Source organism: Hemiscyllium ocellatum, chromosome 29 (assembly GCF_020745735.1).
Source record: "Hemiscyllium ocellatum isolate sHemOce1 chromosome 29, sHemOce1.pat.X.cur, whole genome shotgun sequence".
Taxonomy (NCBI): domain Eukaryota; kingdom Metazoa; phylum Chordata; class Chondrichthyes; order Orectolobiformes; family Hemiscylliidae; genus Hemiscyllium; species Hemiscyllium ocellatum.
In genome coordinates this window covers 408679-428797 of record NC_083429.1, presented here as the reverse complement: position 1 = coordinate 428797, position 20119 = coordinate 408679, and positions in this window count along the sequence as shown.

The window sequence follows — 20119 nt, the reverse complement described above, 5'->3', positions numbered from 1 at the left end:
GGACTAAACACTTCTGTCTGACCCACAGCCTGTGAAGGGTTTTCCTGTACCATTACATCATACAGGGTGTCAGCGAACTGAACCTCAACTTCTTCGTTTTTCCTTCTTGCTGTAACTTAAGACAGTAGTTTCTCATTATGACACAGTCTGGAAAACTTACATGGAATTCTTCTTGTAACTCCTCAGTTCCCTGATCTTTCGTTGGCTTCTCCACTACAAGGGGTGTCACTCCCACCTTGGATCCTGCTAAATAATTCCCAAGAACAAATTGTATTCCTGAAACTGACATTCTGTCAATCACTCCAACAGTTACTTCCCCAGTCTTGATTTGGGTCTCCAACCTGATCTTACACAGGGGAACGCTAACTTTCTGCCTATTTATTCAACAAATTATTACCTTCTTGGATAACATGTCAGAAAGGGTGATAATAATTTCATCTCTTACTATCAGAGACTGACCAGATCCCATACCGCATGAAATAATAACTTATTTCCAGTCTCTTCCTGATCTTTCTGCGTAAACTTTTCCCACAGAGATAAAGTCTTTACAGAGATCAGCAACTAACTCAATATCCCACCACTGCCAAGGCTGTGCACTCTCCTGCAGCTCCTCAGCTTTTCTTTGGGTCTCCTTTACTACTTTCCCTAATACGATTGGATTAGCCTCTTGTCCCACATATTTTGCCACAATGTCATTCCTCCACAGACACTGTGACTTCATGTGTCCCATCTTACCACATCAGAGGTCTTTTACTTTCTTGCAATTCTTTTTATCACCGATGGAGAACTATTCCCAGTGTGCTAGACTCTTTGTTTTATAGTGAAGGATCTCCCTTGCTTCCAATTTCTTTCCCTCACACGGTTGAAATTCGTGTCAGAAACTAAATTTCACGTCATGCATCAATGCACATTTCTCGGTCATCTCTGCCGCGCGTCTCACGTCGTGAAGCTTCTGTTCATCACATAAGTTCTCTGCAAATGAGCTTATGAACTCCTCCAGCAGAATAAATTTTCCTGACTTCATTTCCATCCTCTGAACTTGAGTTTCCTGACTAATTTGCACCTACTGAAGTTCACACTTTTTCTCCCTTTCTCTTTCTCCTTCATCTCTCTCTCTCTGCTCAGCTAAGAAACTTCTCTCCTTTTATCTCTCTCTTTTCAGTCTTTTACTCCCTCTCTTCTCAGTCTCCTTTTCTCTCTCTCTCTGGCTCTCTTCTTTCCTCTCTCTATCTTTTTGCTCAGCGAATGTCCTTCTCTCCCTTTCTTTTTCTTCTCATTCCATTTGGCTCATACACAGTTGACGTTTTTCTAACTCTGCTGCACTTTTGTTTCTTTGATTTTCCTCAGTGTTTGACCAAGTCCATTTCAATTTCCTTATGCCCCTGGGGTAAAACCAATTCTAATTTTTTTGCTAATTCCAAAAGAATATCCTTCCTCTGTCTTTCCAACCTTCCATGGCAAATTTGGGAAGCATCTTCAAACCTCAGAACCTCTTCATCAAAGTTAAGAGCCATTTCCCTCTCTTTTAATTTAACCGACCACATGTAATCAAAATGAAACAAATTGTTTCATCTACGTTTTATTTAAAGATTTACGACACTAATCACCAAGTGTTTAAATCTGATGGGATCTTTGGTAGCCCAATTCTGTTCAAACCTGTCCAAATCCCAGACAAGCCTTCAATGTGTTAAATGCAGAGGTCGAACCACTACGAAATAAAGCTAAACAAACAGAAATGCTTGACTCACCTTGTCATCTGTTCGAAGTGTGAGGGACTAAAAGGGAACACATAATTGCCACCACTTAAAGAAAAGTAGAAATTTTCTTTCCGAACAAAACTATTGAGAAACTGAACATTGCTTCCCTTAACTGAGAACAACCCTATTGACATGCTGCTCCAATAACACACAATAAACAATGCATTAACTTAATCACATGTCTACACAGTCTCTGCCTTCTCTGCTGTAATCAATCTCTTACCCACTGATTTCACTGGGTCGTCTTATTTCTTTTTACTAAGGGAAAGTGAGACCTGCAGTTGCTGGAAATTAGAGTCACGAGTGTTGTGCTGATGAAGGGCTTTTGCCCGAAATGTTGATTCTCCTGCTTCTCAGATGCTACCTGATCTGCTGTGCTTTTTCAGCACCACACTCTCGACTTATTTCTTTTTACTCCGAATATGTTTTACAGCAAAAGGTATCTTTTTGATAGACTGTTTTCTGAATTCTTTGAGAGCAAGATTTTAGATAGGCACTTAGCTCTTCGACTCTACAGCAGTTGCTCTGTTATTCAGTGGCAGCAGCTCTAAAAAATTTTGAAAATGCCCACTCTTTTTTTTATCCCCATCATTGCTCCCTGTCACTGGTCTGATGTCATCAAAACAATAAATTGAAACTCGATTGAGTTTTAGTATACCAGGCATAGCTTAAACCTTTTGGTTAAATTTGGATTGTTGTCAAAACAGCAACCAAAACTCAGGTATCCATTTAACAGCCAATTGTTGCATGCATCCATTTTGTAACAGCTCATCTCCCAGACCTTCCATTTGGGCAGGTACACCTGCAATTTGAGTTTACTTCAATATTCACAAAACAATGTTCATTTTAAATTGGATATAAGTGCTTTGGCTTCGTAACAAATACCATTTAATAACACAAATCATTAACAAAGATTAATATTCGAAGTGCATATTGAATTAGTGTCATTCTTAAATTGTTTGCAATTAGCTAAAGCTCATACATTTCAGTGAGAAATTAAATTGGTTAATTATATATTAATTCATAACAACGCTAAATCTATTTGATTGTTGAATTGTTTGCTCACTGTGAAAATGTAATGGATTAGAGGCAAACAACCTTTGAAATGTTCCTGTGAGAATGTATTCATTTGAATACTGACGTTGAATATTTAATTGCTATTGTACAAAAATGAGGCAAATATTCTATGTCCAATATGAAATAACTTGTAGTTTAATTTTATTTTTGTATCATAAAGTGTTGTAATGAGTTTATATTTTAGTTCCAAATATATAGTAACAATGTAGTTGCTCTCAGAGATAATGCACGCATTGTTATGGGAAATAGTTGGAGTTCACATGGTATTGTTGGCCCCAATTTACAAAACACAGGAGATAGTTTACTATTGTTCATACCGGGAAACTCATCACTTGCAATCACGACCTACATAATTAATATATTCCAAAGGATCTGAATTTAGGCATAGTGCTACTTTGGCTCACAGCTGTCTGTAATACTGAGTGACACACTGGCCTATTCCTCAACCTGTCCAGAGTCAACCTGTGTGAGGGCAGTTATTCAAACATACTTTCACAAAAAAATCATTTGCAGCCCACCCTGGGCAGATGAAAACTAACCAATAGCCTATCGCTGGTCTTAGTGTAGACACACATGCTGTCCACATTAGGTGCCAATGACTGACAGCAAACAGATCTTACAAATTCATCTTCAGTCTCAGCCTGTTCCAGGGAGCAGATATATGGGTATGTCTTGCCAGAACACACTGCACAAGCCACTTGACAGCATCTGGCTTTCCTCCTCGATTCCAGGTATTTGCACGCTGCACCAGATGCAGGATGAAGAAATTCACAATTTGACTGTCTCCTGTAGCACACTGTGTCTCACAGTGAACATTCTAAAGCCATAAGCAGTATATATCACCTTCACACTCATCAGTGTCAAAATAAAATTGAATTTCTGTGTAGATGGCCAGAGATTAATACAAGGGTCACCCAACCTGCTTTTGAGTGGTTTTCGATCGAGATCAGTCCTGCAGAGTGCATCTGAGGGAACCAGCAGCGAATACCAAGCCGAGAACCACTTTAATAACTGAACTGTGTGGATTTTGTCTGATCTATGTCACCATACACACATTGTACTGACACTCAGTTGAATGTAACAATAGGCATCATAAGTGCAAGTCTCGACCTCTCGCCACTCCCCAGCTTCCTCACCTCACTCCCTCCCCCATTCCCCAATTGATGAGAATCGACTACCTGGGCGAAATAGTCTGCGCTTCATCTCAGGTGGTCTACTCCATAATGGCCTGTTCAACCCACATACTGACTTCACATTTCAGGGCTACATGTGGTGCTGATTCCCTGAGCCAATATGACTCCCAATATCCTGGGGATCATGGAATGGAAAACATAGGAAGGCACTAACCATTTTCTGTGAGATACTCCACATGATGAGAGGCAGATTTGATCTACCAGAGGGAGAGTGATTATTGTTCACAAAGGGTCAGCACAAGTCGGTACCCTGCACACTCCAGCAGCATCGCTGGGAACACATGCACTTGTGGAGGGACTTAATCAACATTGCCCACTGCACCCCTGCACATCGAGTGGGGAATTAATCACCAAAAAAACTCATGGTATGTGGAGGTGATTGCTCAGTTCGGGAAAGTAGCATTTGATGCATCTATTTTTAAAAAAAATGATGATTCAACAAATATTGCTTCTTACAGTCTTAGATTTACAGTTTTGGTTCGTAGATTGGGTAGCCTGATTTTTAAAAAATGGTTATAGAACTCCGAAGTACAGACGAGGTACAGACTTTTCCTGGTATTAGACTGTAGGCTGGATGTCCTTTACATTGGTGCTAGGATTATTACGTCAGACAGATGTGATAAGGGAATAGATTGACACATGAAATTGTGACATTTTTTGACAACAGAGATGTGGTTGGAGGAGGTCAGGATTGGCAACTCTGCATTCTGTAGCAAAGGAACTATACACAGGAGATGCTGTTGTTTTGTTAATTAAGGAATCAATTACTGCTGTAAAAAGGGACATTATCTTGGACAGGCCGTCAACTGAGGCTTCAAGGATTGTGATTAGAATAAAAAGATGACGGATAATTGCTACGATCAGATTAAAGATCGCCAGTTAGAAGAAAATACATGAGCCAATGTGTAACCAATCACTGTATTGTATTAAAAAAAATAAGAGGATAATTGTATTTATGTTTTTCAATATGCAACATTTATTGGGGCAGTCACATGCTTTAAAGAGGGGGCAAATATTTTGAAATTTATTGCTGAGACCTTCTTGTATCAGCATGTGGAAGATACAAGGGATAGTTTAGTTCTGGACCCAACCTAATCTAGTCCCACTTGCCAGCACCTGGCCCATATCCCACCAAACCCTTCCTAATCATATATACATCCAGAGGCCTTTTAAATGATGGAATTCTAATTCTGGGTAAAGCTGTAGCTGAACAGTATGGAGTGGGGAGTGGTGTTCATGCTCAAAATGGATTTGATGAGAGTATGGGCCCGATAATTTACAATCTAAGATCCAATGAAGGATAACGAGTCCACAGAACCTTCAACATCTGCAAATATTCAGAGCTGAATAACAAAGTAACGAGAAGCTTAAAGCAGCTATAAAGTGAGCAGATCAATGCAATCCCTACAAGAATGTAGAAAGTGTAACACTGAACTTAAGGAAATACATCTCGATTCCATGGGTTTCACTTTATGAATATCCTGGCTTTCTTTCCCTCACATTATTGTGGGTGTCCCTGCACCAAACTGACTGCAAATGCTCAAGTGGGGAGCGCACCGCCACCTTGTCCAGAACAACAGTATATGGGTAATAAATGATGGGCCAGCAAGCAATGTTTGATACCTATCGCTGAATAATACACTATTGTTTAACAGCTTGCAATCTGGATTTCACTTTCAGAATAAATTTGGTCTATATTCTTGAGTGTCAGGAAATGGATACCTGATTTGATTGAAATATAAAAGATTTTGAATTGCAAGGGCTTGATTGGGCAGATGCTGAAAAGTTATTTCTGTGGGTCAGGGAGTCCAAAACATGATAACAGGCTCTTGGAATAACGGGCAATTTATTTGGGTCTGAGAAGGATGTGAAATCATTTCAATCAAAGTGTATAAGAGTGTTTAGTATTCACCATCTTAAGAATTGTGGATGCACTGTGAATGAGAACAGTGAAAAGTTCACAGAGATAAGGAGGAGCTCAGGGTTAGAGGAGCTGACAGAAATAGAGAGGTTTCGGTGCAGGAGAATGTTACAGATATATGGAAGCTGTAACAAAACAGAGAGATTGCCCGGATAGTGATTGGTTTATGGGCTGGATGTTAGAGAAGGCTGTAGGTGCTGGAAGAGTTTACAACAATAGGGAGGACAGGAGGAGCTTGAACAGTTTATAACGATAGGGAGCCCAGTTAGAAGAAAGGCATGAGCTATTGTGTAACCAATCACTGTAAATTCGAGGGTGGGTTCCTGTCCTGTGGAGTGACGTACGAGCTGGAGGAATCCTCAGTGACAGGAAGAGGTGAAGATGCTGGAGATCAGTTGTGGTGGAGGAGTGTAAATATTACAGAGATAGGGAGGTGTGTAGTGATTGGAGGAGATTACAGAGATAGGTAGCGTTGTTGAGGCTGGACGAGATTCCAGAGATAGGGAGAGTTGGAGGGAGCTGGAGGATGTAACAGAGATGGGAAATATGTAGGGTCTAGCTTAGGTTACACAGATCGGGAGGTCCATTGGGTTGGTAGGAGCGTACAGAGATAGGCAGGTATATTTTGGATGGAGTGACATTTTTGCCTTCAGTGATGTGGTTGATGGAAATCAGAATTGACAACTTAATATTCTGTAGTACAGGAACTATAGACCGGACATGATTTGGTTTTATTAATTAAGGAGTCAATTACTGCAGTAAAGAGGAACGATATTGTGGAAGGGCCTTCAATTGACGCTTCGTGGATAGAGATTGGAATACAAAGATGACAGATACATTGCTAGGGTCATATTAAGACGCCCAGTTTGAAGAAACTACAGGAGCTATTCTGTAACCAATCACTGTCGTGTATAAAACAATAAGAGGGTAATTCTATTTATGCTTTTCAATATCCAACATTTATTGGGTTAGTCATGTGCTTTTAAGAGGGGACAAATGTGTTGACCTTTATTGCTGAGAGCTTCTCACATCAACGTGCAGAAAATACAACCAGGGATAATGCATTGCTGGGCCTTATTATGGAGAAGGATGAAGTGGGTGGAGGAGGTACAGAGATGAAGAGGGCTGTAGTGTTTGGGTGTGGTTACTGAAATGGGGAAGATGTAAGTGTTCATATGACATAGTACAATACAGCGCAGAACATGCCCTTTTGCCCTCAATGTTGCACTGACCTGTGAACTAATCTAAGACAAACTCTCTACACTGTCTTATCATCATCCATATGCTTATCCAAGGATTGTCCAAATCCCCCTAACGTGGCTGAGTTAGTTACAGTGGCAGACAGGGCATTCTATGCTCTTACCACTCCCTGAGTAAAGAACCTGCCTCTGACATCAGTCTTAAACCTGTCACCCTTCAATTTGTAGTTATGTCCCTTCGTACAAGTTGATGTCATCATCTGAGGAAAAAGGCTTTAACTGTCAACCCAGCTCATCTTTTGATCATCTTATATGTCTCCATCAAATCCCCTCTTCTTCTCTCCAATGGGAACAGACCATTCTAGAGAAGAATTGGAAGAGAAGACCAACGACCATAACATAATTTATTTTAAGTTCCTTAAGGAAAAGGCAAAAAAAAAGTCTTCTAAATATAAGGTTTTTGGATTGGGGGAGACAGAATTTATTAGAAAACAGGATCTGGCCAAAGTCGTCTGGGGACATTTACTTCTGGGTAACGCTGTCGTCGAATAGCGTGGAGTAGGGAGGAGTGTCTATGCTCAAAATGGAATTGATGAGAGTATGGGCCCAATATGTTACAATCTAAGATCAAGCTGAGGAAAACAAGCCCAGAGACACACCGACGTCTACAAATAATCAGAGCTGAATAACAAAGTAAAGAGTAGTTTAAAGCAGCTATAAAGTGAGCAGATCAATGGAATCCCTATAAGAATGTAGGAAGTGCAGCGCTGAAGTTAAGTAAGTCAGTAGAAGAGAATAAAGGAGGTGTGATAAAACATTAGCAGGTAAGATTAGCAAGAAGCCCAAGATATTCTATCCACATATCGGGGGAAGAGAATAACAAGGGAAAGAACGGGGAATAGGAGGGATCAAGGAGGCAGCCTGTGCACACAGCCAGAAAATACGTGAAACACGTATTTCATATCCGTCTTCACTTGGGTGAAGGAGTTCCTGGATTCAGAGAGAGTGACCATGTGAGCCTTTAACAGATTGATAGCGAACGGAAGGAAGAACTGGAAGTTTTGACAGAGTAAAGAGTGGCCAATCCCCAGATCTGTATCTTAAGGTGATATGAAAGAAGATGGAGATAATAACAGGCTCTGAGCTTTATTTATTTATTGTGCTTTTGAACAGAGTGGAGGTGCGATGGAGAGGTCGGCATCTAATGTCGGTTCAACAAAGTGCGCTAGAAATAAAGAACGGAAGTAAACAACGGAATCTAATCAGTATTCTGTAACTTACAATGAAAATAATTTTCATTCCTTGAAACACCAGGGAACACAGGCCAAGTTTCTCAGGGACCTCTTTGATAGCATTGTCCTTGGTAGAAGCCTATTGAACCTTCCCTTTCCTCTCTCTATGGCGATAAAATATTCACTGAGAGAAAGAACCAAAACTGCACAGAGTCCTCCAGGTGCAGTCTGGCCAAGCTCCAATTTAACTGAAGCAAGACATCTCTCCTCTTGTGCTGACATTCTCTGACAATAAAGGTTCTTATTCCACTATCTTTCCAAATAGCCTGCTGCACCTGTAAGTTAGACGTCAGCAGTGCATAGACAAGGACACTTTGGGTTTTATTTGTATCTGTACTTTTCAACGTTTTACAATTTATGAAATATAATGTCTATTAATTTTTCCAATAAAGTGGATAACTTCACGTTTCTGCACCATATGCCATGTGCAATGACGTTGCCCATGTGGAGGCTCGTTCAGTTTTAATAAATATTTGTATCTTCCTCACAGCACACATTCCCACACAAAAATTAACTGTAAATTCTTCACTCTGTTTCCTGTCTTTTCAAGAATAGTTAATCCATCCGAGTATATTCATAATTATAGTTTTGTTCGAGTGAGGGAGGCCCATAGTGTCCTCACTGGCCCCTCAAATGAGCATTATTACCTCCACCCAATTTCCCACTTTGACTATTCAACTTCCTTGGTGCATGCCAAACACAATCTATTCCTTACTTTGAAAAGCAGAAGAACTGACTTTGTTGAAGAAACTATTCACAATGGAAGCAAAGGCAATGAGTGAAGGGCATTACCCATCATTCAAGTTGTCCCGCTGCAGTGAACACTGAGTTGACACGATTCAGGATATCCACACAACACCCATCTTGCTACCTGTTTTTGTTGGTATTGTTTCGTTCTTTGTTTACACCTGAACACCTGAGATAGAAACCCTTTTGCGAAGGAAGGGTCATGACAGATTTGGGCCAAAGGCAGGTAAAAGGAGTTATGTAACAAATCAGTTATATTCTCCTTAAATTATGGAACAGGCGCAAGGCGCTCAACAACTCCATCCTGCCCTGATCGTATTGTGTTCCACATTGCAATGGCATAGCAATCATGCATCCAATTACAAACTCATTTCAGCAGATGGTTCAATTAAATTACATGGAGTCACTGATTTTAACAAATTGAAGTTATCGATTGCCACAACATCCACAACATTCACTATTTCCACTATCAACTCTCAATGGAAGCAGTGTGTTCCAGATACAAGGTACATTGCAGACATCTATCAAAGTCCATTTGACAGCACCTTTCAAGCCTTGATCATCTGGAGTAGTAAGGGCAACAGATCTACGGAAACACTAACCCTGCAAGTTGCACATAAAGTCAATGACCATCCTGACTGGGAAATATATCTCAGTCTCGTGGTTGTCACTTGATGAATATCCTGCCTTTCATTCCCTAACATTATTGTGGGTGACCCTGCTGCATGGGCAGCACACAACCACCTTGTTCAGAACAACAGTGTATGGACAATAAATGATGGCCCACCCAGCAATGTCTGATACCTATTAATGAATAATACACAAATATTTCACTGTTTGGCATCTGAGTGTCCCTTGCTGCATTTGTGAATAGATTGAATAGATATTTTGAGTCTCAGGAAGTGGAGAAGTGATTTGTTTGAGGTGCAAAAGCATCTGAGTGGAAAGAGCTTTATAGGGCCGATGCTGAGAAATTATTTCTGTGGGTCTGGGAATCCAAAACATGATGACAGCATCTCAGGATAAGGGGCAACTTATCTGGGACTAAGGGATGATGTGAAATTATATCCCTCCATGGGTTTCAGAATATTTAGTATTCGCCATCTCAAAGATTGTGGATGCATGTCAATGAATACAGTGAAAAGTTCTCAGAGATATGGAGGAGCTTCGGGTTAGATAAAGTTACGGTGATATGGAGGTATAGGTTCAGGAGGGTGTTACAGACGTGCGGAAGCTGCAATAGAACAGAGAGATTACCGAGATAGGGACGGGTGTATGTGCTGGAAGACTTTACAAAATTAGAGAAAGCTGTAGGGGCTGTAAGTGTTTCCAAAGGCAGGGAGGAATGGAGGAGCTTGTGAAGTTTATAGCGAGAGGGTAGTATGTAATTGCTAGAATGGGTCCAGAGATATGGAAGGATATACATGATGAAGGAAGCCACAGTGATAGGAAGGACTGAAGATACTGTAAGAGATTACAGAGATCAGTAGGGGTGGAGGGCTGGAAGATATATGTGTTGGTAGAGGTTATGCAATTAAGAATAGGTTTAGATGTTGGAGAATGTCAGTGATATCGGGATGTGTGGAGAGGCTGGAGGAGGTGACAGAGGTCAGGAAGACCATCGATGATGAATGAAATTCACAGCAGTGAGGAGGGGTAGTGCGATTGGAAGAGTTTACGTAGGTAGAGGAGGATGAAGTGGGTGGAGGAGGTACAGAGATGAAGAGGGCTGTAGTGACTGGGTGTGGTTACTGAAATGGGGAAGATGTAAGTGTTTATAGAACAATAAAGCGCAGAACATGCCCTTTTGCCCTCGATGTTGCACTGACCTGTGAACTAATCTAAGCCAATCCCCCGACACTGCCCCATCATCATCCATGTGCTTATCCAAGGATTGTATAAATCCCACTAACGTGGCTGAGTTAAGTGCATTGGCAGGCAAGGCATTCTATGCTCTTACCACTCTCTGTGTAAAGAACCTGCCTCTGACATCAGTCTTAAACCTGTCACCCCACAATTTGTAGCTATGCCCCTTCGTACCAGCTGATGTCATCATCTGAGGAAAAGGGCTTTAACTGTCTACTCTATCTAATCTTCTGATCATCTTGTATGTCTCTTTCAAATCCCCTCTTAGCCTTCTTCTCTCCAATGGGAACAGACCCAAGTTTCTCAGCCTTTCCTCATAAGACCTTCCCTCCAGACCAGGCAACATCCTGGTAAATCTCCACTGCCCCTTTTCTAATGCTTTCACAGCCTTCCTGTCATGGGGCAACCAGAACTGCACAAAATATTCCAAGTGACCACGCTAGCATTTTGCATAGTTGCAGCATGACATTACGGCTCCAGAAGTCAATACCTCTACCAATAAAACCTAACACACTGTATGATTTCCTAACAGCACTATCAACCTGGGTAGCAACTTTCAGGGATCTATGTACATGGAAACCAAGATCCATCTGCACATCCACATTACCAAGAATCTTTCCATTGACCAAGTATTCTGCCTTCCTGGTATTCTTCCGAAAATGAATCACCTCACATTTAGCTGCATTGAAACTCCATTTGCCACCCCTCATCCCAATTCTGCGGTTTGTCCAAATGGCCCTTGAACCCGCAAAATATTTCCACACTGTTCACTACTCCTCCAACGTTAGTGTCATCTGTAGACTTACTAACCCATCCAGCTGTGCCTGCATCTAAGTCATTTATAAAAATGACAAACAGTCGTGGTCCCAAAACAGATCCTTGTGGCGCACAATAGTAACCGGACTCCTTGCTGAATATTTTCCAACAACCACCGCTCGCTGCCTTTTACAGAAAGCCAGTTTCAATCCAAACTGCTAAATCACCCTCAATCCCATGCCTCTGCATTTTCTACAACAGCCTACCATGTGGAATATTATGAAAGGATTTACTGAAGTCCATGTACACCACGTTAACGGCCTTACCCTCTTACACATGCTTGGTCACCTTCTCAAAAACCTCGATGTGGTTTGAGAGACATGACCATGTTGACTATTTGCAATCAAATTATTGCTTGCTCGATGATCATAAATCCTATCTCTTATAATCCTTTCCAAATATTTCCTACATACACATAAGGCTCACTGGTCTGTAATGGTCTGGGTCATCGGTAGTGCCCTTCTTGAACAAGAGCAAACATTTGCAATCCTCCAGTCCTCTGGTACTAAACCTGAAGACAATGAAGACTCAAATATCAAAGCCAAAGGCTCGAAAAAATGTTCCCTAACGCCCCAGAGAATGCTCGAATAAATCTCATCAGCTTCAGGGGACGTTTTCATTTTCACTGTTTCTCGATTTGATAACACCTCTTCCTTACCAACCTCGATACTTGCTCGTCAAATATCTCACACCTCATTCTTCCCTATAATATTCTCCTTTCCCTCAGCGAAAACCAATGAGAAATGTTCGTTTAGCACCTCTCCGATCTCCACAGAATCCGTACTCAACCTCCCACATCTGTCTTTGACTGGCTGTATTCCTACCCTAGTCATTATTTTCTTCCTAACGTACCTATACAAAGCTTTAGGATTCTCCTTTATTCGACCTGCTCAAGACTACTCATGTCCTCTCTTTGCTCTTCTTAACTCTTTAATTCCTTCCTAGCTAATCTGAAATTCTCCATCGTCTCATCGTCACATAAGCCTCCTTGTTCTTCTTAACAGATGTAATTTCTGTAGTAAACCACGGTTCCCTTCCATTATCACTTCCTCCCTGCCTGATAGGAGCATGCTATTCAAGGACACACAAAGTCTGTTCTTTAAACCAGCTTCACATTTCGATTATCCCCATTCCCTGTATTTTGCTACCCCATTCTATGCATAATACGTCCTGCCTAATTGTGTTGCAATTGCCCTTCCCCCATTGATAACACTTGGCCTGTGGCATGCACCTATTGCTTTCCATCACTAAACTAAATGTGTTATGGAGGTCATATACATAATAAAAGGTAGAGGTACGAGATAATGCCAGAATTATGGGATGGTATGGAAATGTTGGAGGAGGTTACAGAGATCATGAGAGTCCAGTGGTTGGATGAGGTTTAAAAAGGTCGGGAGTGGGGATTGAAGTAGTTGGAAAGAATGAGAGAGATTGAGATAGGTGTTGGATTTGAAGGAGGTTAGAGAGATAGGGAAGTGTGTATGCTTTGGAGGTGATTAGAGAGATAGGGAAGGATCTGGATTTAGAGTCGGTTGCAGCAATAGGGAGGGGCGGAGGAAGTGGAGAGTATTGGAGAGATAGGGAGATGTATAGTGTTTGGAGTAGGTCAGAGAGATAGGGAGGGTATAGGGTTTGGACAAGTTTAGAGAGGTAAGGAGGGATGTCGCCTTTGGAGAAGGTTAGAGAGACAGGATTGGGTGTAGGATTTGGAGGATATCAGAGAGCTAGGCAGGGGTGCATGGTTTGGAAGATGTTAGAGTGTTGGGAGGGACCTCTGTTTTGAGGAGGTAAGAGAGCCAGGGAGTGGAATAGGGTTTGGACGAGTTGAGAGAGAAAAGGAAGGATCTGGGTTTGGAGGAGATTGCAGAGATAGGGATTGTTATGGGGGCGGGAGTAGGTGAGAGAGATAGGGAGGAGTGTTGGGTTTGGAGGAAGTTGCAGAAGAAGGGATGTTTAGCATTTGGAGGAGTTTAGATGTGGGGATAGAGTAAGGTTTGGTGGAGGTTACAGAGATAAGAGGGGTATGGGGATGGAATAGGCTAGAGAGACTGGGAGGGGTGTAAGGCTTGGAGGTATTTAGTGAGATAGTGAGGGGTGTAGGGTTTGGAAGGCGTTACAGATATAGGGAGGGGTATAGAGTTTGGAGCAGTTGAAAGAGATAGGGAGGAGGAAGATTCAGCAGATATTTACAGTGATAGATTGGTTGATGAATGGACAGACAAGGGACAGAGAGTAATTGAAGAAGTGAGATGTTGGAGTGTCCAATCACGAGAGCCAAAGAGTCAGTGTCATGCACACAGGAGAAGCCCTTCTTCTGGCAGTAATAAAAATAAAAGGCCCTGTAGACCCTGCAATCTCCTCTTTCCGAATGCATTGGAGCTTATGCCAGAATTGAGAGAGATGTCCACCAGACTGCTAAAGCAACAAAGAGACATAACAATACCTCTTGCAGTCAGATCACACACTGACACGGAAACTTCCTGCTGACTCCCCTCCCTCAGCCTCACAGTGTCAGATCAAACACTGACACAGAAACCTCCTGCTGACCCCCCTCCCTCAGCCTCACAGTGTCAGATCAAACACTGACACAGAAACCTCCTGCTGACCCCCCTCCCTCAGCCTCACGGTGTCAGATCAAACACTGACACGGAAACCTCCTGCTGACTCCCCTCCTTCAGCAGATGGATCAGGCTCCCTCCACATTAAACAACACTTGCAGGAATCTCAGAGACTGACAGAGCTGATGGGCCATTTCATAACCACCACGAAGACGGGTTCAGCAGCAGCACTGCTGATAAAGATGGTCGGTTCAAAAAAGGACATAGCTGCGAGACTGGGTCTGCACTGGGTCTGGCGGGGAGTGGGGTGGGAGGTGGGTGGGAATGGCGGCCGGGGGAGGGGGAGGGAGCAACTGAGAGGGAGAAACCTACTGGCAGCAGACACATTGATTGATGACCGTATTGGGAACGGTGGTGTGTGTCTCTGTGTTGTGTCTGTGTGTCTGTGTGTGCGCGCGCACTCGTGTGCGTGTACATGAGCGCACATGTGAGAGATACTATCACCATGCTAAATGGGACAGATTTTGAAGAGATCTAGTACTCAGCACTGGCCTGTGTGAGGTGGTTTGGGTCATTATCAACAGCAGCAGAATAGTACTGCAGCACAATTTTCACTGTCACTGCCTAGTATCTGCTCCACTTTACCCTGACCATCAGGCCAGGAGATAAGCCCTTGTTCAATGGAGAATACAGGAGGGCCTGCCAAGAGGAGGAGGATCCACAAATACCACGTTCCTGAATGATGGATAGGCTCAGCACAACAGAAAAGCTAAGGCTGAAACATTCACAGCAATGTTCAGGCAGAAGTATCGATGGGATGATCTATTTTATTCTCCTCCAGATGGCAGTCTTCAGCTAATTCAATTCATTTTGTGGGTTATCTCCAAGTGGCTGGACGGATGGAATAATGCAAAAGCTGTGAGAACATTCCATTCAAGCTGTTCCTGCTGGGATACAGCACTGGCATATACCTGACAATCTGGGGAACTATCTGGGTGTGTCCTGTACACACACAGACCAAACATCAGGCAATCAATGACTGCCCCATTGCTCTAATCCCTATCACTAATAAAGTGTTGGAATGTAATTGGAATCTACAGTGGGATCAAATAGCACTTCCTCAGCGCCAACCTGCTCACTAAAGCTCAGTTTGGGCTCTCACCCCTTGGGCTCATTGAAGCCTTGGTTTAACGATGTACAACAAGTAAATACACAGCTGAATTCTAGAGGTAAGGCGGCAGTGACTGAACTTTTAACATCGTCACAACTGCACTTGGCCAAGTGCCGTATCCAGAATTAACGGCAAAACTGGAGCAAATAGGAATCGTCTGCACTAGATGAAGTTATAGCTGGTACAAAGGAAGGTGGCTGGGGTTGGAGACCAGCAATCTCCATAGCAGTTCCCCTGTGTTGGTGTTGGAGTAAGTCTGTAGATCCAAAATGGAAAGGTAAGTCACCATACTCCTGCAGAATGATAGGACTGCTCTCTCATTAGACAGAGACAACTGGTGGCAGTTTAACAGGACAGTCATCATGCCTCAAGTAAGGGAGAGGTTGAGTAGTACAGTCCTTTAGTCACACCCGTCAGTGAAGGAAATGAATCCACACTGTTGGTATTAATGACTAGCTATCCAACTGATTCAGCTAACCAAGTCCTCGCCCAGCTCCTTGGGGAAGATCCTGTAACATTATTCTGCTCAGATATGTTGTTAGACACCTCTGGAGCAGGTGGAACTAGAAGCCAGCTTCCTAACCCAGAGAGAGGGACAGTATCAGTGAGCTATAAGAGTGCTCTCTGCCCTAGGCCCAATCATAAATGGCCCTCCCTATACATTAAAGTCACAAGTTGGGATACTGCCAATGATTGGACAATGTTCAACACCATTCGTAATTTACTCAGATACTGAACCAATCCTTATCCAAATGCAACAAGGACCTGGAAATATGCAGGTGTGTGCTTAACAGGAACAAGGACCACTTCCATTACACACGTGCCAGACAACGATTACCTCTAACAATACAGAACTGAACCATATCCTCTAATGGTCAATACCACCACCATCACTGAACATCCACTTAGCAATATCCCAGGGATTACTGTAAACCAGAGCTGGACTGATCATATAATTTCATTACCCATTCCTGTGAAGGGCTTATGCTAAAACATCGATTCTCCTGTACCTCAGATGCTGCCTGACCTCTTGTGCTTTTCCAGTGGCACACTTTTCGACATATTTAAGTTAATTGGCTACAAGAATGTATCAGGAGCTAGGGATCCTGCATAAATACGGTGGCACAGTGGTTAGCACTGCTGCATCACAACGCCAGAGACCCGGCTTCAATTCCTGTCTCAGGCAAATGTCTGAGTGGAGTTTGAACATTCCCTCCGTGTCTGCTTTGCTCCGGTTTCCTCCCACAGTCCAAAGATGTGCAGGTTAGGTGAATTGGCTATGCTAAATTGCCCATATTGTTAGGTGAAGGGGTAAATGTAGGGGAGCATGTCTGGGTGGATTTCTCTTCGGAGGGTTGGTGTGGACTGATTGGGCCAAAGGGCCTGTTTCCACAATGTAAGTAATCTAATCTAATAATTTACCTCATGATTTCTGAAAGCATGTCCCCTCTCTCTAAGACACATGTTGAATGTGTATGTGATGAAATACCCGCCCCCTCCTCATTTGCCTGTGAGTGCAGCTTCATCCCTCATCCACTGACACTCAGGAGTAGCAATTCCTGCCATCTACACGGTGCTCTGCAGAAATTTGCCAAGCCTCATTACAACGTACCTCCGAAACCACAACCATCAAGAAGGACAAGGGAAGCAGACATATAGGGGCCTGACCATGTTCACATTCCGATCCAAGCCACCCACCACCCTGATTGGGAAATATGTTGCTGTTCCTTCAGTGTCACTGTTTCAATGTCCCTCCCGAATGTTATTGTAAGTCTAACGACAACACATCGACTGCAGTGGTTTAGTGCAGCAGCTCGTCACCACATTCTCAAGGGCAACAAGGACTGACAATAAATACTGGCCCAATCATATTCTATGAATAAATTAAAATGAAAAATATTGTCCAAACATGCCCAATGCTAGACAATATGCTTTGGGTTTTGTGAGCTCAGGCTGGTTGGGTTCAGTCCACAACTTGCTTGTTGTGAACAGCTGAAGGGATAATCTGTCATTCTCTCAGAGGCTTGGCCTAAATACTGAGCATCACATAGACATTGACATTCACACCCAACATTACTGAACTCTGAGTTAGACGTAAGCAATTCAAAATATACTCATATCTGTCTGACATGTTTAAACACACGTTACCACAAAAATGATTATGAGTGAGTATTAGCAGGGAGAAAGTGAGGACTGCAGATACTGAAGATCAGAGTCAAAAATGTGGTTCTGAAAAAAGCACAGCCGTTCAGGCAGCATCTGAGGAGCAGGAAAGTCGACTATTAGTTCACAACATTAATACAAGGAAAAATAATTGCATATTTTCAAAGTCCTTGCACTTAATAATAATTGGTCTTGGGTGTGGAAATGAGACTCATCATTTCAATGCTCCTTACTGATATTTCTGCACTGTTTTCATCAGATTGTTACAAAAATGAACTGGATAAAGGGGGGATTTTGTGTTTATTGGACAATCTAAAAGTTGGTATTATGAAAGGATGTTAGATCTTCAGTAAAGAGCCTTTGCTGCTAATGGTTAGAACAATGCTGCAAACATTTACTCGGAGATTTCCAGCTCAAGTCACACACAAGGACATTGGGATGCGGTCATACTGGCCATCAATGGAGCTGTACAATTCTGTTTGGATACTGACATTGTGGGGCTAACATACACTGGATACGGTTTATGAGGGATTCAATGTAAGATGCCATGTGCTGCAGGAGTCCATCACCTTCAATCAGGATAGGGTCCAAGGCTCAGAATTACAGAGTTTAGGTGGCACACAACAGGAGATATACTTGCAAGACATGGTTGCTTATAGGCCATTGTTACAAATGTTGAACTGCGTCTGGACCAGTGCCATGTGCTAGTCCATTGACCAGTCCGCCCCACACACATCTCCCTGTTGTTCAGGTATGTCTCTAACCAATCTATTGTGAGGGATTGTGTGAGTAACTGCCCAGCTCCAGTTTGGAAGCTCTCTGGACAGATTTTGGAGATGGCCAGTGTTTTGGAGGTCGTGGTGAGGGTCAGTAACACTGTGTCTGAATTCAGGCTTTTTCTCAAAGTCATTTCCAACAGCTTTGCTGCCTGCAGGATGGTGTGTTCACTGATCTGAACATGGATCGGCTGTTTACTACAGTCACTGAACTGTAATAGTTAGGTGTGCATTCTGGCAAATCAATTATTGTTCACTTCAATTGCTTTCAACTTAAAAACAATGATGTTTGGTTTATTTAAAATATGTAAGAAATAAAGTGATATTAACTCTTCATTATACAGAATATAAAAGTGACCTGTTGTATATTTCCCACAGACTAACCAAGCAACAATCAGATATTGTCTGGAAAGCAAGATTACGTGAACAGGACTATGTCCCAAGCAACATCACCATCTTCTCTGGTAGTTTCTGTCCCCTGAAAGGGCACAGCCAGGCAGAGAGGGACAGCTCCTTGGTATATAGTCAGTATAGGGCAGCATGGTGGCTCAGTGGTTAGCACTGCTGCCTCTCAGCACCAGGGACCCAGATTTGATTCCAACCTTGGGCAACTGCCTGTGTGGGGTTTGCACATTCTCCCTGTGGGACTTCTCCCACAGTCTAAAGAAATGCAGCTCAGGTCAATTGGCCATGGTAGTGGGTTGCTCTTTGGAGGGTTGGTGTGAACTGGTTGGGCTGAAGGGTCTGTTCCCACACTATAGGGAATCTGATATAATCATAGTGCACAGCATTGATGCTGGATCCTGTGGTGGTCAGACTGCTCTGCAGCAGGTTATGGGGGAACCAATAAAAGGGAAACCTATAATTGACCACATCATCACCGATCTGCCTGCTGTAGATATACCCCTCCATTTCATATATCGGAAACAATGTTCACTGCACAGTCCTTATGGGGAGCAAGGGCTAACTTCACATTTTGGAGACCCTCCTCACCATGACATGTACTGAATGGCACAGAATTTAAACAGATTGAGCAACCAATGACGATGCATCCATGAGGTACAATGGCTCATCGGCAGCAGCAGAATCATATTCTGTACAACTCATACAGTCCGCAACTCCCTGGACTGACATACCTCCCACTGTACAGTAACCATCACAACCCGACATACCTCCCTCTGTACAGTAACCGTCACGGCCTGACATAGCCCCCACTGTACAGTAACCGTCACGGCCTGACATACCTCCGCCTATACAGTAACCATCATGGCTCGATATACCTCCCTCTGTACAGTAACCGTCTCGGCCCAATATATCTCCCATTCTACAGTAACTGAGTCAGTGTTGAGTGCAGAAGAACATGCTGGGAGCAGCACCAGCCAGACCTGGAGACGAGGGACAACCTGGAGAAACTCTTACTGCCTTCAGCTGCAAAACGGGACGACTTGTATTCCGACAGCACAAGCAGCAAGTGATGGACAGAGCTCAGTGATCCCACTATCAGTGTTTCAGATCTATCCCTGCAATCCTGCCACATGTAGTTATAAAAGATAGTGGACAATAAAAGAGACCACTGGAAGAGG